We start from the raw sequence: 24169 nt of genomic DNA, 5'->3' as shown, positions 1-24169 counted from the left end.
CTTCCAGGTGGTCGAAATTACTCCGTAGCATTCCACTACGGCTCCTCTTTCTCTCTTTCCACTTTAACTCCCACCTTCCTCCCTTCCCTCACGGCGCGGTTCAGGTGTCCACAGACACAAGTGTGACAGATGCTGCGCCTTTCCCTTCCTGTGAACCAATTTTTTTTTAATGAGAACTGAACGGAGCTTGCCATCTAAGAGTGCTGAAATAAAGAAAAGGTAGCGCGTGAGCAATACGTACCGGAGGAGCAAAAGAGTTAGCCGCAAATCCGCTGCACGCGTGCTAAACCAGCGTCTGACGTCACGAGGATAAAAGACTAGTAGGATGACGTCACACACTTCCTAGCACACGGGACACAAATCGCCTGAGTAGCGAGACCAATTTAAATCCCGGCAAGCCACCACGACAGAGTGCCTTGGCCATCCACGAATCCCTTTTCATGCAGCGGCCGGGACGCCGCGCAATGTAGCGCTGATACCCCTTCGGCGTCTTTCGGCATACCCGAACGTCGCTTATCGCCGCACGGCAGGCAGGAGAACGACAGCCATACCACCATCGCAAACGGCGCGACTTCGGTCTCAGATCCGAGGCTTTGCGAGAGAGCGGTAGGCATAGGCGCGCAATACACGGTCAGCGCCAAGACGAGCGGTTTTGGCCACTGAGCCGTGGAAAGCCGCGAAACTTGTGGCGCTATGCCTGCGGATGATTCACGTCCTTATAACGAAGCGAATCCCCTACTCCCTTCCCGCTTACATCCCGTTGCTATATATCCATCTCACCGGGTGTACCCAGTTTTATGGAGAGGATATTACAAGTGCCAATCGACCAACACGGGCTATGTTTTTCGCGCCTCAGCTTTTGCGGAAGAGGCGGCATAGCCCGTGACCGGTCTCCCCCCCCCCCGGAGAATATCCCAAAGACCCCAACCAGCCTGTCCTATGCACCTCGTCGGCCCGTCCCTCGCATAGTTCCTCGTGCACCAAAGGAAAAATGGTAAAATATACGATGTTTACTGCCGATGTTTTTGGGCCCACATCCTATCAGACAGAGCTTGAGGCCACCAGTGCAAATTGTTGATTAGTAACTGTAGTAAAAAGCAAGATTTATGAGGTCATTTACGATATTCTACTTCAAAGCCATCGTTCATTAAAATATACCTACCAACCCATAAATTTATCCTTGACCTTTTGTATTTTGTAAATAATGTGCAGAGCTCCCCCTGTCCTTTCTTTCTATCGCATCCATCTGTACTTCCCCTCGCTAAGCCCTTTTCTTCCCCAAAGGCCGCTGCACTGGGGCTTCAATTTTTTAGATAGAAATTGCCGCGGCCGGCAATCCTCTTATCCTTCTCTTTGATCATTTAGTAATAAACCACTGCCACCACTACCACAAGAGCGATGGGTACTGTGCAGTTTTCTCGCTGGAGCCTACACTGCGTCGCGATTCGGTAAATGCCTGCACAGTGCGAACACCCCTGTTGCAGAGACCCCCTCAGGCTAGATGGTGTTGCCTAAGGTAGACAGATCACCCCCCCCCCCCCCTCCCGCCCCTCAGATATCTGCATCCAGAACAAGATGTCAACAACCTTTCGAATACAAATGTAGATGGCCTTCACCACAACCATTATACCCTGGTGGATAAAGCAGCCTTGGGAACGCAGCATTGAGTGCTCATTTTTCCCTCGAAGAAAGCTGACAGACTGCACTGTATAAGTACAGGCATATAAAAACATCCCCCTTTAGGAGCTACCCCTCAATCAGCCCCCGACAAGAGGAAGGGACCAGAGTTGCCAGGTTGGGCTGTAAATAGCCAAATTGGGCTACTTTGTTGTTTTTGGCGAGAAATATTGTTGGTTGGCTGTTTGGCTATCTTTAGGCTATTCTGTATTTTTTCTTGAAACACAGAAATAAACTCCCTCACCTCAGGGGCGAAGCACAATTGTGACGTGTAGAGCTGCGGATTATAGAAAAGAGGTTTTTGCAGGGCCTGTGGTTCGTCGATTGTTAGGGATAGGCAATTAGCTTGGGGCTGGGTGAATGGGGGACTTCGTACATGACAAGTCGGAAGGCAGAGGTGGGCCCATGCAAAAGCCTGTTCCTTCCCTTTCCTGCTCCCCAGCGTTTAACTTAAAATTTGTGGAACTCAGCTTATCTAAAAAGCTTGTTTTCCATCAGAAAGGTCTCTTTCCAAGATGCCACTCTCGCATTATTTGAAGAAACGAGCAGACAGAAGTTCTCCTTTCTAAGTAAACCCTGGAATGTACCCTGAAGACTTCAATATGACTCAGGGAGAGTGGTCAGAAGAGTACTGTGCTTGAATACCACCCCTTTATATGTGAAATAGAGGATGAGTGGTGCGGATATTGTCCAGCCCCTTGGCCCTCCAAAGTGACTGTGTATTATGGTCCATTCGTCGCAACTCGCAATACCGCCTGGGACGCGTTCGCGACTAGCAATTGTACATGCGCCAAGGTCAAGGCAAGGGTCTTAAAGAGGTGCCTGCTGCTTTTCCTTTCAACAAAGACTCAATAAGTGTTTGAAATAAATTGTGTACCCCACTGTATGGAGTTTTCTGGTTTGGCTATTTTGCGCTAATACTATTGGTTGAAGTTTAGCTATTTTTGGGCTGCACCGCGCAGAAAGTTTGGCGGGTCATGCTGTCAGGACCTGGCAACCCTGGAAGGGACAGAGGAGTTTTCTTCAACCTCGTGGCGAGCACAGTGCCCTTCAGCCACGTGCAGTCGTCAGCGCGCGGCCCTACGTCAGGAGTACAAGTCTTCGACGTCTTCACCTCGACTGCAGCCACCGCCTGAACACTGAGCGATTTTACCTCAAAGGAGTCCTGGGGCACATTTTAATATGGTATGTAAGCCATCTCAATTCTTCGATCTCGTGTGCATTTGTGCTGGCTGCGTCCCGCGTTTACTCACTGTTCCTCGTACGTCATCTTTCTTGCGTTTTTCCCATTGATATTGAACGTGCTCAGCGTATTGCATAATACCTACAGTCTAGCTGTTAAATTTTGCGTTTGTTTCATGCGCGTTAGCAGATATCCGCCCCTTTTTTGGACCTCGTGGTGACTGTTAGCCTGCGTTACCCTTGGGTAGAAAGGTCGAACAGTGCACACTTGACGGTGAAAATATCCGCCCCTTTTTTGGACCTCGTGGTGACTGTTAGCCTGCGTTACCCTTGGGTAGAAAGGTCGAACAGTGCACACTTGACGGTGAAAAACTAGGTGCAAATAGCATATAATTTTCGAACCGGTTGTGTCCGTCTGAATTCGACGCAAGCTTTACATCTAAAAATCTAGGTGCTGCGGAGCGAGGTATCGCTAATGTTCAGTGTTCAATGCGGTGCGCACAACGTTTGACAGAAACTGATTGCGAAAATGTTGACGAAAACTGTACTTGTCCTCGGTCACGAAAGTCCGGTGACAATGGGAGCGGAAACAGAGGCCGAGTATAAAGCCTGCTGAGCCCCAAGTGTAATCATCAAACCTTGTATGGCGGCGACATGTCGCGGAGAGAATGGTTTTCCTCTCGTCGTCATGTGCACGGCTCGCTTGGCTACGAAGTTACAGCGAAGTCCCTCCGCGCGGGAGGCAAATCGAGACGCGGCTAAAGTGAACGCGGCTGAAGAATGCATGTAAACCTGAAAGCGCACTACAGCGATGCGAGGGGGAGTTTGAAAGCCCGAGACCCAGCTTGTGCAAAAAACCTTTCCGGCTAGTCGGAGGGGGAGTTCCGTACAGCGCGAACTGGCCAGGAAGGCTAAAGTTGAAACAGGTGCGAGAGAGAAAGAGATAAGAAAGAAAGGCGTCGTCAAGCGGTGACAAATTCCATCTGCGACCCAGGGTGACACCACCATTGTGAAAGCTTCGAAGTGTCGCCGACTCTCCATGCTGCCAAGTAAACGCGGCAAAACAGAAGCGGTGGGGCCGCGGGTTACCACACCAGTTTCTAAACTCCATGTGGGAGAGTGTTGCAGCGCAGTCAGTGCACTGTTTCCGCATTGGTCAGCTGGATTTTCCCCGATGTCAATACAAAATTTCTCTCCTCCCTTTCTTATTTTTTTCCCCAGAACTATCTTTCGCGAAAGAATAATTTTAGAATTACCATCCGGAATTAATTTGATAGGAAAAGTAGCACAATATATAAACTAAAAAAATACTGTGCACTCATAATGACGATCGAAGGGAGAGTTCTTTAAAGCACCTTCCCACAGCATCTGCGCAGGCTTACGCTGCCTCTTTGCCTGCTTCATCCCTTAGCGACCCCGCACTTTGTCTACAACTTACTCCATTCGCCGCTCTGTACCCCTGGTACTGACAGAGCCTGAGCATGCGCACGGCACGAGGACAAAAGTTCGCACCCTTTCCGGCCTAGCCTTGGCTGCAGAGCAACAGAAAGTTGTGCAGAACGTATCTGAGTGCATTTCGTTAATCGATGTACACCTGAAGAGATTTCACGCACTTGACTGTGAGCACTGTCCGCTTCTTGCATTTGGAATGCATCCAGAATCCCCGTTCGCGCGTTCATTGCCCCAAGCGCATAATTTAGCTTTGCAGGGATGGCTAGGCAGGAAAGGGAAGAATAATGTCGAACTTCAGCGGCCAGAACCGGTCAGCTCGATGTTTTCATAGCATCTCTCCACATGTTTCCGAGAGAAAACATTGGAAACATGGCAGCGTTTTTTTTTTTTATTTGCGATTTCCGCACGTCGAAAAGCGCCGCTCCGACGCGACGCCCAGCTCGAGATACATGGAACGACGAAGCGGCTTGAGCGCCGCCGCGGATCCCTCGATGCGAAAGCGAATGCATCAGTGAGCGGAAATAGCCGCAGAGCGAGGTACACCAGACAAGCGACGCTGTTCCTTGAGTTAAAATCGCGAAAGGGCTCATTCTAACGCTATCGTGCTAAACGTAGAAAGCGTACGTACTTATGTCGCATAAGGATTTGCCGTGCTCGAACGTATGAAGACATATCTGAGTTGCAGAAACTAGAAGCCAGCTTCTCTGCAGAGCAAAAAACCCCTTCACCATGGCGGCCTAACCTGTTTTGGGGGCAAAATTTGGGTGCAGTGCAGGAGACGTCTGTTGTGACAATAATGGTAAAGTCCATTTCCTGCACCCCACTGCTTGCTGCCGCAATTATGGGATTAAGAACCCCTCCGCGAAGCGAGTTAAGGCTCCTCTATTTTTTTTTTAAAGGTAGCGACAACTACCCGAGCGCCCTCTCGAGGGGTCCAAGGGCAGCGCTAGCAGACGATGCGTGGCACTCTTTCGAGCGTATACCGCGTACTCATGAAGCCGCGCTCGGCGCATACATAAACCGATGAATTCAACAGATTTGTGTTCTCTGCTGCTCAGGCAACTGCAAAAGAAAGGAATAATAACTAAAACATGCGTGTGCAACATAAACGTTAAAAAAAAAAAAGAAACGCGTGCGTTAACAAGCCAGCTCATTCTTCTGAACCATTCTCGACTCAGTAAAGCGGCTAGGAAACTGTTCAATAATTATGCTTTGAAATTAGTAGCAAACTTTAGGTAGAAACGACATTTCAGTAAACTTATTGGGCTCGTTTCCTTACCAAAAAATTAGTAGACAGCAAGTTTGCAACTTTTGGGAACGTCGTTGCGCACAGAGCTCTGATGAAATAAGGGCTTCATTGCGTTTGTAACTGTTCGGGTACACTCCGTTGTACACACTTTTTTGGCTCGAGTTTATTTCGTTTACAGTATCCCAATAGCTTTATTTTGGAGAAAAAGTCAGTTTCTTTGCAGCTGTGCATTACCAAGGCATGTATATCTTACAAAAAATACAAAAAAAAATCTGGTATGATGTGATACAAAGCTCGCGGATAATGTTTTCTGACTTTCTATTCTTTATTTGCTTTATATTCTTTTCCTTATAGCCTGTCGAGCAATAATGTCACCAGTAAGCTTGGATGCCGCCTCTTGAAACTTGACGAGTCCCTGCGCGTTCAGCGGAACATGTTTGCATTCGATGCAACGCCGCGAGACTCCTCCGTTAAAACAATGGCTCTATAGCGTTTCACATTCACGGTTGTTTTTCCACTTTTTATGGTACAAAGCTTTGTTTTTATTTTTTAATTTTATACACCGATATTTAGCATAGGCAAATTTTGACGTTCCATTTCAATCACTTTGACACATTCGCACCCTGCTTTTTTTCCAATGTTTCATTTTTCATTTATATCAATTAACTGATAAATAGTACGGACTAAATTTTCGTAATAAGCATAATCAAGCATTGGCTTTTCATTCCGAGCATTTTGGCAGCATTGATTCCAATACTGCAGTCCTGATCTGTTCGGGAAAGTAAGGGGGCTCGAAACGGCAGTGACTTTTCACTAGACATCCACAGTACAAGCAATGACTACATAGTCATAGCGTTCTTGATATTTTGCTCATGAAATAGCATATGCCCAAACAAAGGCCATCCCGGGTAAGCGAACGGCTTTTTAAGCAGACAGAAATCCCTTCGCATAGTCGGGTGTTTTCCGTGGCCATGAAAATTTTACGCCCGATTTCATGAGGCCATAGCTTTCTTCTGTTGCTATTATCGTCACCGCGAAGAATGTTTTTTGCGTCTTCCGCACTGTTCCGGCAGCCGAAAGCACAGCAGCCCGACGCAGCCGCATGTCACGCGCACTCTTCAAGATTTGAGTTCAGTGATGTAATTCTTGCGTCCGCTTAAACATTAAGTACTGCATATACACTCCTAAAGATGCAATAGACGCATATGAAGCACTTTTTGCTTAACTAATCGGCTAATATCACGCTGGCAAGCGTAGACCGCCATGTATTTCAGCGGCGCAGCGAGCTCCGCTGGACCCTTTGGGCGGAGCTTGGCGGCGAAGAGGTCACGTGCAGCCAACCGGCCTATCGGAGGGAGGGGCGGCTGGATCAAGACCTGTCGCTACCTTTAAAAAATAGAGGAGCCTTAAAGCGAGTGCCTCGTGAGTGCCATTAGTGCCATTCATAACGCCTTCTCCGCCCCTACCTCCTACAGGCTTTCAATAGCGAAGGAATTCGCTAGCCAGGTTTGTCCGGGACATCCGGCTGGACATAGAACTATTCCGCGCTGCACCCAACTTCTGCTCCGAAAACAGGTTTGGCCGCCTTGGTGAAGGGGTTTTTGCTCTGCAGAGAAGCTGACTTCTAGGTTTCTGCAACCCACCTATCCCGCTCGGCTGCGGATACCAACGGCAGGTTTGATTTTTTTTTTTTTTGCACATTTCGCTTCAGGGTGGAAACGCAGACATTATAATACAAGAGAATGTCGTATACTTACAAAAGAGCGACATCCGTGCTTGATGAAGCGTTTATTTTGACTATATAACCACATTTCTGTGGCCAAATGGACCATTTGCGGAAAAGCTCCTGCGCATGCGCGACAAAGGCGCAACTAGCGCCCTCTGTGGGCGATTTGGTTTTGGTTGGAAAACATGACGCGCCAGCGCTGCCTAGCTGCGCATTCTCGCGCTGTAGAGCAGTGGATGATTTGAGTTGCTTGTCTCGCTTTCGCCGTATGTGTGTGCCCGTGGCTCGGGAAAACTTATCACGCATTTAAAAAAAAAGTCGGACACGTGAAAAAACGCTGTCTGGATATTTCATGACTGGTCCCCGAGCGCGCGTCGTCTGCTAACGAAGTAGTGTGCTCGGTGTCTTCTTCCGCTGCTGCTTTGCGGAGGCGCTTTTGTTCTCCCCCGTTTTTTTTTTTTTATGTCGGTGCCATAATCTATTGTTATGAGTTTTGTTTCCTTCTACAGCCACACTATTTACTGAAAAGGGGCCATCTCTGCCTTGAGACAAGGTAGTGTAGAGCTTTGCTGGAGTGAGTTCTATACCTTACCAAGAACTATCGACTTGCAGAGTACGCCCGTGCAAGAAGAAGCATCCTAGTGCCCTCACAGAAACACTCAACAGCAGCCCTGCTACATGCTGACAGGTTTCGCTGAGCCTTCAATAAGGAGTAAAGAAACGCAGCATTGTTCACTATTGCATGCAGTCTAAGGACAGCCATTTGACTGGAACGCCTTCTATCTAAGCTAAGCATGTGCCATGCAACAGCGACACTTGTACGTATATATAACGAGGACCATGACGACATACAAGGCGCGAAAGACGAAGCCGTGGGGTCGGTTGTGCCCAACCGGCCTGTTCAGTAGTAGCTGGGCGTTCTTGCTGTATTTGGCGCTTGCTGCCAAATGAACACATATTGGTTTTATAAGAGCTCTTGCATCGACAGATTCGGTGGGAAATGAATTTTATATACTTGTATGAACATCCACCGTAAATCCAAAAATACAAGAGCAAGGTGCGCTATATCTGAACAGCGGGAGCACGGCAGAGTGCAGCCTACGCAGGAAGCGGTCCGTCAGTAAGCGAAGCTCTCGCGTATGAGCGCGAGTGATTGAGAAAATACGAGTCGTTTACTAATCAGTAAAGCCTGGCCTACATCAGAAGCTGCAGGGACGAAGTCAGCAGGAACTCTTGCCCTACATCAGAAAACCCAGACAAACATTTGCGCGTGTTACAAAATAGTGCATCCCAAGACACTGTAACACTCGTCGGCCCATTAGCGTCCATGCAATACACGTTCATTTTGTGTATCAGCATTCTGCACAAGAGAGATACACATCTTTCTAAGCAAAATATCTCACCCCGCAATGCAATCGCAGTGAGTTCAAACGATGTGGCCCGAATCAACAGCGAACCATGGCATTGTCGCATAAACGCTGCGGTCTTCATGGATGGTGCTCACTCTCATCAATACTGATTAGTGGTATGAAGATTCAAGTTCCTGACATGGCCTTCCTCCTTTAAGCATCGGCAACGATGCGCCTGGCGAATAGTTGAGGATGCAAACTGCACGTATTGCTCATACCTGGTCATTATTCTGGCTAAAACCCAAAACGTCGGCGCTCTACATCGTTCTTATTCTATGTCATCCTCTTTCTTCAGCATATGCACGTTTTCAGCAAAAGAGCAACACTAAAACAACGATTTAAGCGCACGCGAAACGCCGAACGCTGCCTTGCGCATGCCAGTTCGAGAAGCCCTTTCCAACCAAAAGTGCCGGCGAAGCTTCCCATTTTGGACGACAGGTGGCGCTCGCTTTTCCGCAAATGTAGGGCTACGCAAATTGTCTATTGCCGCACACCTTCCTCCATGACCTCGTCGGCCATGGCGGCCATGTTGACAGCGCCCGCTCAAATCGGAAATGCGCGCCCGCAGCAGCTTCCGGTTAGAGATCTGCTTCGGCGCGCGTTTTTTCCTACGCCGATCTTCGAATGCGCGCCATCGGGTGAAAAATTGCGCCTTTACGCGGCAAAAACGCTCCATCTATTCCAAGCTCTAGGAGTTCTTTTTTTATTATTTTTTTTTTATTTTTTCTTTTTGCTTGAGGGAATATGACGTAGGAATCTGACATGATGTGCACCTTCCGCTAAAACTAGAAGAGGAGGGGAAGATTGCTCCTGGATGCTGAGCTGTATGTGCGAGATGGGGGGGTACGTGGGTGCGAAAAGATGACGTTGAATGCCGAAGTTAAATGAACGTAACTCATGAATCATTTCAAAATACCTGTGGGATCGCGTGCTCCGGGGAGTGCCTCGCCACCAGCATTCTTGACTAGTAGAGGGCGGCCAGTGGCCCTTTAAAACAGGGAATTTTTAATTATTCCGCTTATTCGTTGCTCTGCGGGTGAAATGTACTGCGCGGAGTATACCACGTATTTCAGACGACAGTTAAAAACAACAAAAAACAAAACAAATACATCCTGGTGGGGAAGGAGGTGACACTTAGGTTATTTTGAAATGAATGCTAACAAACTAGCTAATGGTTTTATTACCATCGTCTCGTGGTTAATGCTAATGTAAAGTTCAGAGCCGCGGATAACACGCTGTCGTGATTGTTTCTGAGGCTAAAAAAGAAAAGAAATTGTTCTGTAAAACTGAGCATTGCGAAAAAATCCGGCGCGTTTTTTCCGCACCAAACCAAAATTTCTGCGCATGAGACGCGTAGTGAATCGCTGCTGTGAAGCCTAGGCCTCCGAACCCCGTTCGTATTAGTGGTTAGAGCATTCTGCTACTGAACCCGAGGACACAGAATCAATCCCGGCTGCAATGGTCGCTTTTTGATGGAGGCGAACTTAAACACGACTTCTTTGACTTGTGACTCTGCTATATCCCACATACTCATTAGTATACAGTCGTATGTGACCGCATAGTGTGCAGTCGCACCCTATGTAGCTACAAAGCATACGAACATGTATGCGTGTCCTGCGGATAGCGTGTCCGACTCGGGTTCCTATGGTTTTGAGTCGGGATCCTATGTCATCCTTTTATTTCAAAGGTGCTATTCGAGTTGGGAGTTCGTAACAACTCGATGTCATGCGGTCTTGTGACGTCATAGAACGTTGAGTCAGTGCGAAGCATAGCCGCCTGCCAATTACACCTGCCGGAGTAAGCGAGTAATTTTCAGTTCAAAATGCGGACAGCGCCAACGACGAAAGCTGCAAATTTTTGGGGAGGAAGGGACGTTTAACACTTCCCGTTAAAGAAGGTGCTCATGCGGAATCGAAGTGCTGCCCTTTGGGCCACGAGCCACGACGGAGCGCTCGTTCAGTGCGATAGTTCCGGGAGTCTTGTGCGGCTGCCTCATACGGTCGAGTAGACAGCTACCATACAAAATTAATTGGCAACACTAAGCAGCACAATTAATTCGGACTACAGCGTAGGTCTATTGCACTATTAAGTAGCGCTAATTAGTGCCGTTAATCTCTACGACGAATGAGAACTACTATTAGTTGGCAAATGATTACGAACATTTCTTAGCAAAATATTCATAATGTAATGCTATCGCATCAACTCTTGAGGATACTTAAATGTTCCCGAAAGTTTTGTGCTGCCACGGTAACCACCTCCCTGTTACGCTGTGTACTATACTGCAACGGCGCGAAACCCATTGAACGCGTTGTATCTCAGTGCAAATCTCCTGCCCTATCAAATCGCAGGCAGTCCTCGTGTTCTCGTCGGCCCCTGATAGGGATAAAGAAGCGAACATTGAAGGACGACGTGACTGTCATGACACGCAGAGCGGAGACCACCGTGGATGACGGGCGGGTGAATTCATAGCACCGAGCTTCTTCAAGCCGACATTTGTCGAACGCCACCTCCGGCTTGTGCAAGGAGATTTTCTCCAGGACTTGAAGCCGTAAGTGATTCAGTGGTGCATGGTCTACAAACTTGTTGAATCGAGTGATATGTACGCAATCGGCAGCAAATACTTACGGCATGTGTTCTCGTAGTAGTCGTCTGGCATAAGGATACCAGCGAATATGTAGTGGACGACCCCACATAGTTGAAATTATGTGACTGAGCGATTGGATATCATAAATTCTTTTACTCCACGTCTGCACCCATAAACTTTTGCTGCCAATATTACGCTTCATTACAGTGCGTATACCCATGCAGCGGAACAACTAATTATACGGCGATTGCTATAGCTAGGACGTGTTTTCATAATAAATAAGTGCCGTTTCGGGACATATTATACGCATGCAAAGGGGCTAGGGCGAGCCCATAGGAAGCCCGAGCTCAAATTCGACGGCATGGCAACAGCGCCACGTGTCTCCCCTGGCGGCGAGAGGCGAAGCTGGAGCGTGCGGAGCCGTGTTGAGTCGCGTCGTACGCAATTCACGCTTGTTATTCTTTTACGCTTCAAAGTGGCATAGATTTCTGCGCCGTCACCGCAATCTACACAGTTCATGAAAAGCCAGAAACTAATAGCTAAATTTTATGGGTTTCGAGGCAAGTGGAAGCGTAATTGCGAAACGAAGATCGCGTACAGTGCGAAGGGTCGCAATGTTTCTCTGCAGGCGCATCGACTTAATTCGTATCCTGCAGCAGTGTTAGGCATAGCTCTGCCAAGTACGACCGATCACTTGTTTGTATCGAGCGCGCGGCACGCAAAGAAAAAGGAAAAAAAAAAAAAAAGTGGGGTAGGTGGTTTTCTTTTTTTTTTTTTTTTTTTATAAATTCTGGACCAAGCTGGATCTCTAAGAGCTGTACTATGCATGCATGCTTGGAACCAGCGCCCGGCAGGCTTTCGGTGTTGTAGAGTGCGCGGTGGCTTCCCGGCCAGCAAGAGTTTTTTTTTTTTTTTTTTTTTTTTTTTTTTTTTTTTTACTTCCTAATGATAGTTTTCAGCTGTTCTCGGCGGCTCGCTTTTGGAAAGGCTAGCCTGATGTTTAAGCACGACGTCGAGAGCGAAGTACATTGCAAGAGTGCACTCTTTCAGGCTTTCCATTCGTTCATGGCTCCCCGTGAGGAGCAAGAGAAAACTCCTTTTAAATCTAACAACTCGGTTAAGTGCTGTGTTTATGAGTGCCCAAATTGTTATGAGAATACTGCCGGGAAGCAACCGAAAATAATTTTTTTTTTTTGTTTCCTTGGAGATCATAGGCGAGCGACGTGACAAAGCACCCGGCCTTGCAGATGCAAATGGCATCCGTTATATATTGCGTGGGTTTGTCGACACCTGCATACAACAAAATCGAATTAAATATGTGGTGAAGAGAAGCCGAAAGGGAATAAAACTCTCCTCCAAGCTGAGGTCTTAGAAGGCAGCTTTCATTTGGGCAGATATTTAAGGGTCCTTTTGCACTGTAAAGTTCCTCGCGCACAATCCATACATGTGTATGGCTTCGTACAGTTTCTGACCGCGCACCAAGCATGTTATTCCTAAAATAAGTCTCAACATTCTTTGATCGCCTGAAATCCACAGAACAGCACGCTCTGCTGAGCTTGCTCAACCATGCCTGTTTTTTCGCAAGTCACCACACGCTTCGACGCACCGAGCAGAAAATAAAAACTACGAAAGAATTGAGTGCCTAAAAAGCACGCGTGATCGCACGAGGGCACATCTCCAGATACAACGTGTACTCGCCCGTCCTGACGAAGAGCCTTTCCAGAGTCCTTGGTTCTCGCTTCTGGGGGGCCTAGCATGCCATCTACATGCATCGCCATCGAGGGGAAAAGCCAGTGCTGCGCATAAGCCCATTGGCTTAGTTTTGTTTTATTCATTTCCTTACTTTCAAAGTGCCATATTGCTGGGGTTCTAATTCCTACTCCAAAGAAGAAAAAAATGACGAGCCGCCAACTGAAGCGCATGCGCATCAACGGTGGGCGGAGCCCAAAGCGGCGGCTGCCGTCTACCAGACGGCATGATCGGGTAGCAATTCTCTTCGTATTGCTTTCATTTTATTTTGCACCAAGCACATGGTGCATGTATATCTTAGGTGCGCGTGTGCCACGAGGCACGAAATGTCGAAAAAAAAAGTTTCGTTTCACAACGCTTCGTGCCGAGAAGCATAGAATTCGCATTCACTCCGCAGGCTCTCTGTCGTGCGGGAGATAGCGCCACTTGTTCAGGAGCAGTTGCGCCTCCGTACCAGCGCACCAGGCTCATAACTAAATGTCACGAGCTTCGATGCAGGTGGTATAGAAAGCGTAAGTGCGAAGCGAAGATCGCATACAGTGCGCAGAGTCGCAAAGCTTCTGTGCAGGTGTATCGACTTATTTAGCACCCCGTAGCAGTATTAGTCATAGCTATCGTAGACATATGCCTCTTTGACAAGCTAACACGAATGCCGGAGCTGCACGCGACGGACTCTAAGAGAACGAGCGATCAGCCCTGATATTTTTCGCGCGTGCGAGGACAACACGCGTCAATAGTAGACATAGGCTGACACTAGAACCGCAGAGATTAAAAAAGTGCACAGTTCGGTTCCTTTGTTTATAAAAACCTGCATTGTTTTGTTTAAATAATGTTCGAATTGGCACAAAAATGTGAAACACGGTGGAAAAAGCGACACACTTTGCGCGCCGTAGGGATGCCGTTTCTCCCTTTTGGTGCTTCATGTTCGGTATTTTCAATTTTTTTAATGTCACTAAGCGGTATTTGCCGACAGTTTTCTGGTGGGGTGTAGTAAATGAAAGAACTTGATAACGGCGCTGACGACTTCAGAAGTTGCCGGTTAAACACAGAGCAATAAGTAAGATCGCATCACTTGTTTGTGAGCGCGCATCTACGAGCGGCTGTTTTTTAAGAACAGGTTCATAATGACGATGTGTGAGCCAGAAACCCATAATCATAACTGTTAAGCACATATTCTAGTGAAGCTACCTTCAACATATTAGTGTTGTGACAGGGCGGTTTCAAGCTTCCTTACGACTATTCTTATTTATTTATTTATTTATTTATTTATTTATTTATTTATTTATTTATTTATTTATTTGTTTGTTTGTTTATTTGTTTATTTGTTTATTTATTTATTTATTTATTTATTTATTTATTTATTTATTTATTTATTTATTTATTTATTTATGCTGCTATCGTTCTTGCAATATGGCTGTCAGCACCTACGAGGCAGTTTCATCACTCGCACGCATCTCAACTGGACTCTGAGAGACCTTGGCCGGTGGCACGGATTCATTGTTTTAGCACCTAATATTTTTTTTTTTTTCGGAACTGCGATTTCTTCATTGTTGTGGATAACGTTCCTGAGAATCGCTTTCATTGGCTTTTAAAAAATACATTAAACACAGCGTAACCCCTGCACTGTCGCAAAAAACGGTACACCAAAGCAATCCCCCCCCCCCCTCACCCCCACCCCCACGGTGCTTCGTATCTTCCAATAACTATTAGATGAATCAATAAATCTTCTGTCATTGGAAATCGTTTGACGATACATACCATTCAATGGGTAGATATGCGCCAATTTATCGCAAGGCTATGAGCGATGGGGTTGTATGATGAAGCGTTACATTCGCAATCACATTCGCAATTGACAGATTGTTAAGGTCTAATCTATGCCTCCTGCTTTATTAGCTAAAGTAAAAAGAAGAGTTTAAAGAATTTAGACCTTTCAGACTGGAATGGAAGGATATTTGGGAATAAACCGCCCGCTTTAACTTGGTTCATCTCCCTATCATCTTTGCCGATATATTTCGCAAAATAATAATTTCGAAAAAAAAAAAAAGTAGCATGTTCGTCAAGAATACCCCTGTTATAAAGTCTGATTCGAATGTTTCATGTTTTGTCGCAGCCCCACAATGGCTCAGAGAGACAAAGACTACCAGCTGATGATGCATGCGGCCTACGTGGCATCGCAGTGCTGGGAGTGGCACCAGCTGCCTGTCAACAGAGTGTACAAGTGGCTCCAGGATGTGAAGGCGAAGCTGTCCAGCGCAGGCGCTGACATGAAGTTGCAGTGCACTGCCGGACCGCACAGCTGCCAGTTATCGAACCAGCTAGAACCCTACAATCGCATTCTGAGCCGCATCTGTGTGCAGGTCAGGGAGCAAAACATGCCCGGTGAGCTCGGCGTCTTCTTCGATTACGAGCCACAAGACGTGAATAGTTTTAGCCGCACTATTCCTTCAGTGCTACTTTTATACTGGGTGCTAGTAAGTCACAGCTGCATATCCATGCTGCGAGTAGAAAGATGGGGCGTCTTTGAGCGCGAGCCGTTCTTTACAATTCTCTGCAGGGCTGCAGCTAAATGTGAGCGTCTAAAGCAAGTTCAGCTATGCGTGCAACACCCAAGTCCGACAAGTACCGCGCAGCTGCTGGACGCGCTGCGCTCTCTGAACTGTCTCAAGGAGTTTGCCTGCCCTGTACTCAGCGTCGAGAGCACGGACACGATCACCTTGGCGGAAATCATCAGGACAAAAGGAACATTGTATCGACTAGAGGTCCAGCAATTTGTAGGCGAGCCTTCATGCATGTCAGCCATTGCGCATGCGCTAGGGACAACCATGGGAATCAGCGACTTAACCATCGACGTGAGCTGGTTGGAAGCTGGAGACTGCACTATTTTTTTGCACGCTCTGCGGCAAAACAGAGCACTCAAACATCTGCACCTGATCGCTTCCCTTGACAAGCCCACCTTGAACTCCGCCGCCATCGCAGGGGCGGTAGAAGGCTCCAGGGCGCTGACCTCTCTACAGCTGACTGAATTTGCCATCGACACCGGTGAGGCTTGGGCTCTTGCAAAGTCCCTTTCCAGTGCTGAAAATTTCGAGCAGCTGCAGCTCCATGACTGCAGTCTGATCTTCACAGAGCCAGCCAGTGAGAAGAGCACGGAATTGGAAAAGGATGATGATTCGTATGGCGGAGTTCATTGGGCCATGCAGCCATTCATCCACATGATCCGCAATGTGAAGTCACTGTGGGATATGAAATTACCCTTGTTTTATTTCTCAATGCAAGACCAGCAATGTTATATCAATGAACTTCTAAAAATACCTTGGGCTTGCGCTTCGAGTACGACAACGATTCCACTTTCGTCGACATCTTCCGCCTCTACAACGAAGCCTCCAATGGCCGCCGAGTGGAAGCCGACCGCCTTGACACAAGCACACCCGAGTGGAAGGAGATAGCGAAATGGGGACTAATTAAAAATTTCCATTTAATGGTCTGTGAAGCAACGCCCGATCATGAAGCGCAAGGCTATTTTAGGCACCTGCTCACGTTCGATATCCTATCTACCTTGACAGTTCACGTTGAATACTTTATCAAAGCTGAGCACGCTACACTTCTCGCTCAGTATATGAGGGACACAAGATCACTGAAAGACATCACAATGAACTTCACCGCCAAACGCTCGGAAACACTTGTGTTGCTTGACGGACTGTGGAAAAACGCGAGCATAACGGCTCTCGCCATTGAGGGTTAGTGTCTCAGCCGCCGGACGGCACGGTTGCTTGCCCAAGTCATATGCTCTAGCAAGAGAATCCGAAAGCTCACGTATTGTCTGTCCCAAAACCCCTCGTCGGTGTTCTTGTCTGCACTCTCCAAATCTATCCACCACAGCCATGCCATCGTTTCGGTGAAAACCTTTCGCCTAATCGCGGCCTCAGCACACCTGGAACGTATTCAGCAGATTACAGCCCGCAACTGGACGACCCTGTTCCGAGCCGCGTGTTTCGTGATCGGCCGCAGTTCCAGCAGAAGTTGTGCCGAAGCTCTGGAACTGCTGGGCTTGTGCCCCAGCCTCGTCTACGAAGTTCAAGAAATGACATTGTCCACACAAACGGGAGCTGAGGACATGATCAAGCGAAAAATTTACGAGATGGACGACATGGATGTCTTTTTAAGAACCGCCGGTGTGGTTCGACAAAGCGTTGTCTGCGAAGAAAGCAACAATGGTCGTGCCACCCTCGACGACCTGACATTTTCTTCTTGGATTCATGTGCGGAAGTATTTGCGCCTGTCGGACATTGTATATAGAAAGGTTTGAAAGGCGGTAGGAAGGGTTTCCTACCGGCACCACCTCTGAACAGTTTGCCGCGTTTAACAATTACCATATATCTTGCTTTCTACAAATGGCTTATCCATCTTTTTTTCTTCGGCCCCTCACTGTCCCCGGCTTCGAACTCTGCGTGAGGTAGCCCCGGCATCATTCATCGTGAGCTATTAGGTCTCTTTCGTTTAATTTTTATCTGCTCTTCGAGCTGACTTTTGTTTCATACCCATTTCTTGTACTATATGTTACATCTATGCAGCTTATTTGACTAAAGCGTTTTTCGTTATGTACTTTTGCGGTGGTTTACCGTCGCAGGTCTTATTTTTTATTTCTAATAAGTGCGTATTACAGACTTTTGCTCTCGCTTTGTCTCTAATCAACCATATTTTGTTTCCAATTTACACACACACGCACACACAACTAAACTACGAGAAATTCTAAAATAGATAAGGAAGGTGCCCAAGACCGGGAAGTTCTTAGTACAAAACAAGTTCATAATATTATATAACCTAAGCACATTAGTGGCGGCAGTGCGCTTCAAACGCGCAGTTTGCTGAAGACCACAGCTGCCTAATATAACGGCAAATGGATAACATATTCACCACTTCTGGGCGACTTATTAGGCACCAAATGCAACGAAAATTCATCTACCAACATTGTGCCCAGAGGGCATTACAGCAGTGGAGTATATTACAGAAAGTGACGTGTAAAAACAAGGCACAGTCATCAGGACAATCATCAAGAGCGTTAAGTCTACAACGTAGAAGTGAGACAATAAAGCATGGATGAGGTAAACAAGTAAACGGCCCAAAACAGAGAACTTGCCAGCAACATACTAAGCTAAGAAATAAAAGCAGGAATGCAAAAGTAATCAATGAATGATTTTTATTTTACCCAGAATAAACCGGTGCTTATAAGAAAGACTCGACTTGTCACTCGTCGGGCAAGATCATGGCTTGCGGAACCGTTTTCTTGAAGGCGAGGCCTTCAACTTTAAATTTCCTTTACATTAAGCGCCATTTAAAAGAAATGCAATAAAGGCAAGCAACGGTGGCGAAGTTTTTCTTTACGCGCGTGCAACATTTCCTGCACCCTGACTCAAGTTGCATACTCCGTCCGTGCTCAGTGCGTACGCTTGAAATGCCGCCGGTGTAAACAAACAAGCAAAATTCAGCCGTTTGAGTGATTTACCGCTGTCGTAACAAGTGGCGAATGCAACTTAAATATTTAAACATGTTTTTCAACTTTCATACATGCGCTTTGAAGACAAGGACCAACAAGAAATACGACGTGTTCGTCCGTGCCTTAATCGCGCAAGTATGTCCTGTTAGAATGAAACAAGATAAACGATTGGTTAATACGCTTTTTCTTTTTGCAGGCATGTACCTATATTGAAAAACATATAGTTCTAAACAGACATAATTTGAGGCAAGCTTATTCATGTCATTCTGGCTAGCTTAGGCAAAATACATTGCTCCAAAATATTCATATTCCGATTACTTTCCTGGCTGTCTTCCATCCAATTAAATCACATGCCGCCCTCTGAACTTTTTCCTTATTGCCTTCTGTTGTATACTTGAGGGAAAACGCATTCCTTCAGAAAAAAAATCTCGGATTCCTCTAGAAAGCATAGTGCTCACTGCATGCAACCATGTAGTCGGTCACTGTCTTCCCGATTCGCAGCTTCAAGACTTAAAGTGACTTCATTTTTTTTTAATTCTTGGGGAAGTTGTGCAAGCTTACTTTACCTGAAGTTGCACGATCTGTGCGTTGCACAACACTCTTTTTGTGGTAGCATGTCCATCTCGTAAAGGGCTGTCAACTGCCCTGCAAAGCCGCGTGATGACGCTAGCGTCACTGAAAAGTTGTATGTGGAAGCTCCAGTGAAACAATTGACCATATTATACTCGAATGTAATGGTATCCATCCGGAAGTTGATGCAGGCGCAATCACTGTTCCTGAAGCTCTGGGGTTTAGAGGTACCAGTGGCCGGGTGAATAAACCGGCGGTGGAAACTAGCAAAAAACGACTGGAAGATTGGTGGCTTGAAAGAAGAAAAGTGACATAATGTTAGCAATGTAGGAACAAAATTTAATAAATAGAATTATGGTTTAGTTAACCATACTAAATCAATAATTAAGATATATGGAGAAAAATCAGCGTGATAGCTACTGCTACCACCCCGTTTCAAAAGGGACGCTCCTATATTCCATCCATCCATCCAGTTCAATGTGAGCACTTTTGGTGTCTCAGGTGAGTCAGTTCGGACCGAGCACGTGCTGTTTCCGTCGCATCTCACTGCAATGCATCGTATTCTGCTACGCTGTTACAATTAGTGTTCGAGAGAGGAGTAGTACCTAATTCGCCTGCATTCACTAGGTAGCTTTAAAATAGGAGGACAATATCGGTTAGGGGAATATGATAATAGCGGGGCGCGAGGGCGCATGGTCAGAGTGATTGCCGTAACCCTCGTACATTAATACCGTGCATGTGCATTATCACCGCGCTAGGCTGGTCATTGGCCCGCGTTAAATGCTGTCATGGCCAAACTCGAGTGACGGCTGGAATCCAGCCATGGAGAGAAGGACGCTTGCGAGCCTGGCCGCGTCTTCTCGCTTGAGGCGTGCGGAGGCGGGGACAATGGGTGCATTGCAGGAAGGCCGAGAAGATGCTGCATTGTGCACGTAAGTATTGTGTTGCAGTTTGTTGCGTCGATATTCAAGGAGATGTCTGTCGAAAAGCACGTGCAGCCACATAAATGACGGTCGAGGGGGTTGGAAGAGGCTCACTGCGAGCTCCCATTAGATATCAGTGCGCAAGCAGCAAACGAGACACTTCATTAAAGCCTGTCCTACGTATCCCGTCGGCCCGACCCCCGCATAGTTCCTCATGCACCAACGGAGAAATGGTAAACTTTTCGTTTTTACTGCCGCTGTTTTTGGGCCCACATCGCATCAGACAAAGCTTGAAGCCGTGCAAGTAGTTTTTCAGTAACTGCTTGCAAAGAAGCAATATTTATGAGATGTCATATACGATATTCTTGTTCTCCTCCCTCCTGCATCGCCATCGTTCATTAAAATATGCTTACTAACCCGCAAACGTATTCTGTAGAAGGGCGGTGGGTATATGCAGCTTTCTCGCTGAAACGTATGCTGCGTCGCGATTCGGCAAATGCCTGCACAGTGCTAACACCCCTGCTTGCAGAGAACCGCTCAGGTAGCCCCGTCCCCACTTCCCTTTCATGCACCTGCACCCGGAACGAGGTGTCAGCAACCTTTCGAAGACAACTGCAGATGGCCTTCACCACAACCACTGGGGAAGAGAGCACCTTTGCAAACGCGGCATCGGGTGCGAAGAAAGGACTACACCGTACAAATACAGGCAACTAAGAACGACTCTTCCCCATCCCTATCACCCAGTCTCCCCGTTCCGGAGCTACCCCTCAATCAACCCCCGTCAAGAGGAAAGGGCAGGATAGTTTTGTCTTTCGTGCGCAGTGCCCGGCAGCCACTTGGAGTCGTCAGCGCGCGGTCCTGCGTTAGGAGTACAAGTCTTGGATGTGTTCACTTCGACTGCAGCAAACGCCTGAACACTGAGAGACTTTACCTCAAAGGAGTCCTGGGGCACATTTTAATATGGTATGTAAGCCATCTCAATTCTTCGATCTCGTGTAGATGAGCATTTGTGCTGGCTGCGTCCCGTGTTCACTCGCTTGTTCACTGTTCCTCGTACGTCATCTTTCTTGCGTTTTTCCCATTGATATTGAACGTGCTCAGCGTATTGCATAATACCTACAGTCTAGCTGTTAAATTTTGCGTTTGTTTCATGCGCGTTAGCAGATATCCGCCCCTTTTTTGGACCTCGTGGTGACTGTTAGCCTGCGTTACCCTTGGGTAGAACGGTCGAACAGTGCACACTTGACGGTGAAAAACTAGATGCAAATAGCATATAATTTTCGAACCGGTTGTGTCCGTCTGAATTCGACGCAAGCTTTACTCTAAAAATCTAGGTGCTGCGGAGCGAGGTATCGCTAATGTTCAGTGTTCGATGCGGTGCGCACAACGTTTGACAGAAACTGATCGCGAAAATGTTGACGAAAATTGTACTTGTCCTCGGTCACGAACGTCCGGTGTCAATGGGAGCGGAGACAGAGGCCGAGTATAAAGCCTGCTGAGCCCCAAGTGTAATCCACCAGTAATGGCATTAAGCGCAAAAGCATCAAACCTTGTATGGCGGCGACATGTCGCGGAGAGAATGGTTTTCCTCTCGTCGTCATGTGCACGGCTCGCTTGGCTACGAAGTTACAGCGAAGTCCCTTCGCGCGGGAGGTAAATCGAGACGCGGCTAAAGTGAACGCGGCTGAAGAATGCATGTAAACCTGAAAGCGCACTACAGCGATGCGAGGGAGAGTTTGGAAGCCCCGAGACCCGGCTTGCACAAAAAAGCCTTTCCGGCTAATCGGAGGGGGAGTTTCGTACACTGCGATCTGGCGAGGACGGCTAAAGCTGAAACAGGTGCGAGAAAGGAAGAAATAAGAAAGAAAGGCATTGTCAAGCTTTAACAACTTCCAGCTGCTACCCAGGGTGACACCACCATCCTGAAAGCTTCAACGTGTCGCCATGCTGCCAAGTAAAAGCGGCAAAAAAAAAAGTGCCGGGTGCGCGGGTTTATATGCTCAAATTCAAACCGAAACAGATGTGCACCAAAATCCAAGCACTCACAGCAACAGTTCGGCAGCTATAGTTCCGAAACGTGAAATTGCCGGTGCGGGACATGCATAAGCGTATAACAACATTCAAGATATAAGAAAAAAAAAAGTACCTGTGGTTAAACTTATGGTTAAACCTAAGGTTCGGCTTGAAAGTAGAGAGATGGCTTTTGCACATAGCAGTTCACTCTATCGTTTAAGCTTTTATGCGATAGGGGCACTTCTGACAACTAAAGTGCGATGAGGCGAAAGCCTCTATCGCATGGTGGTCCGAAGTCTACCATTACGGCACCTCTTTCGCTGTTTACACTCCCACCTTCACGAAAACGCAATAGCGTAAGCTACCAGCCAACATATAAAGTCCCGCTTTAACCGAACCGTACGAACGTGTTTGCGTGGCCTAGGGATAACGTGAATGCAAGGGTCTTGGAGGGTTGATTCTGATATCGCCCTCCTATATGAAAGGAGAGGCCCAAGTTGGCAACTCGTGCCAAACGTAATGTCAGGGAGCCCTGAGTTCAGTTAGTGCTCGGCCATGTCAGCTGCCAGCTATCGCCTTGCGCGACTCCTTTCTTTGCTCTTCGGACAGGCAGAGCGAAATGGCGAGATTACGGCCAACGTAGCTCTCGCTACAAAAATAAAAGCCGAGCATGGCAGAAACTATCAACACCCACGCGGTAAAGTGCGCGTAACACCGGTGGAACAACGAGCACGGTGTATAACCGAAATCTTTTTATATTAGTCCCGCAAGCAAGGACACAAGTGTATGGGTGAAACGACCGTGGACGTACAGATGCTGTGGATGGTTTGCACGCCCGTAATCACGGCGCACAATTGGCGCGCAAGTTTTCGTTCGGGCACGCCCTCGAGCTTCTTCAGAAGACAGCTGCTCAGAGCGTACACGTCCCTTCGGATTATTCTCACGCAATACCCTATAGAGAGAGCACGCGAACAAGTGGAGCAGCAGCTGGTAGAGGCGCTGCAGTACGCATAATAATGGAGCACTGATCAGAGATGAGACGGGCCGGCCGTAACGCCGCCGCGCTAATTCCCTGCAGCGCCAAGAAGGCGCCACGTTTCCACCCTTCTATGTTAACACAATACGACGAGAAATACGAAACAGGTCCGAATATACTAGCAACATCAATCGTCATTCAGCAAAGCTTTAAAATGAGACAGACTCAACTTGAAACCAAAGAGCAAGCGTGCCTGGAGGAACTTTCGGACAATGACAGACTATAGCGTTCACCAACGGCTACTCGCTGCAGGCTCAGTAGCACTGCACGCAAAAGACAAGAGACTGAGTGCCCCGAGGAGACGACCGCGTAACGCGACAACGTCTCGACCGGGTGTCGCCAACGTTACTATTAAGGGCAGAATATGCGCTGCGCTGATCGCACCTATTCCATCGCAAGGACTCGCGCCTCGGGCTTGAACGCGAAGACCGCTACGACTGAGAGTCTCTAGAAAGAGGGGGGTATGCCGACCCGAATGAGTATCGGCCGTAAAACGAACGGGTCGGCCTGATTAGGACACCCTCTTCCAGCGTAGCACATTAGGCAGCCGCAGTTTTCGGCTCTGTCACAAAACTGCGCCACCGCGAAGTAAGAGAAACACTAAACACGTGGCCGCAAGGAGGAGGACGGAGGAGTAAAAGAGTCAGCGGAGCCAATTTTCCGCGCCATGGAGCACGCGTTGCTGTGGCAAGCAACACTGAAGGCGCATAGTCTGCACCACGAGAGCTATCTACTGTATAGGGAGAGCCTTTTAGGCACCAAAAGCAAAATTACCGGGAAAAAAAAAAGATGCCCAGAAAAAAAAAAAAAAGGAAAGAGGTGTGCTTTGGAATTGGAGCACGCGCGGCGAAAATGGGCCTCCCGGCTGTGGAAGCGCAAGGTGTAAGGGGTTGCAGCCCTTTCTCACTAGCTCCTAACGATTTCCCCATTTTCCGAACTGCGAAGCTTCGAAAAGTTTAGGGAGAAAGGGAAACGTAAGCAGGAGCAGCAGCAGTAGAATAATCGGGAGCATAGAGAAAGGGAGGAACTAATTTCCCACGGGAGCCATTTAGGGAGCCGCCGCTGGGCTTCCTCATTTATTCGCCGCAAGCAGCAGCCTTTCTCT

The 24169-nt window shown here is 47.5% G+C and overlaps 1 protein-coding gene and 1 pseudogene across 4 annotated transcripts in view; one reads left to right on the top strand and one right to left on the bottom strand.

Annotated features, from left to right (window-relative positions):
* LOC146209231 (cytochrome b5 reductase 4) overlaps positions 1 to 24169 on the bottom strand; it is a 264229-nt gene that overhangs the window by 205400 nt on the left and 34660 nt on the right. The gene's annotated exons all lie outside the window — the stretch shown is intronic.
* Positions 15146 to 24169, top strand: part of LOC146209230 (uncharacterized) — a 51126-nt pseudogene continuing 42102 nt past the window's right edge.

Source organism: Amblyomma maculatum, chromosome 1 (assembly GCF_055883805.1).
Source record: "Amblyomma maculatum isolate TAMU_Amacu chromosome 1, ASM5588380v1, whole genome shotgun sequence".
Lineage (NCBI taxonomy): Eukaryota > Metazoa > Arthropoda > Arachnida > Ixodida > Ixodidae > Amblyomma > Amblyomma maculatum.
Note: the sequence above shows the minus strand (reverse complement) of the source record. Positions and strands in the feature narration are given on the sequence as shown.